This window comes from Fulmarus glacialis, unplaced genomic scaffold (assembly GCF_000690835.1).
Source record: "Fulmarus glacialis isolate BGI_N327 unplaced genomic scaffold, ASM69083v1 scaffold23869, whole genome shotgun sequence".
NCBI lineage: Eukaryota > Metazoa > Chordata > Aves > Procellariiformes > Procellariidae > Fulmarus > Fulmarus glacialis.
The window spans coordinates 1-229 of NW_009235509.1; positions in this window are offsets into that span (position 1 = coordinate 1).

Genomic DNA, 229 nt, shown 5'->3' on the forward strand with positions numbered 1-229 from the left:
GGACCTGGGGAGCCCGCAGAACCGCCCCTCGCTCCTCCTCTCCTCCTCCCTGCTCCTGATATACCCTCCTCTCTCCGTCCCCTCTGAGCATCCCTCTGCTCCTCTCCCTCACTCCTGCTTGCCTCTCGCTCGTTTTCCCTTTTCCGTTTCTCTTCTCTGAAACTTGCCGCTTCCTCCTTCCCTGCTCTCCCCCAGCCCCTCTCATCCACACCCCGAGGAACCAACCCAC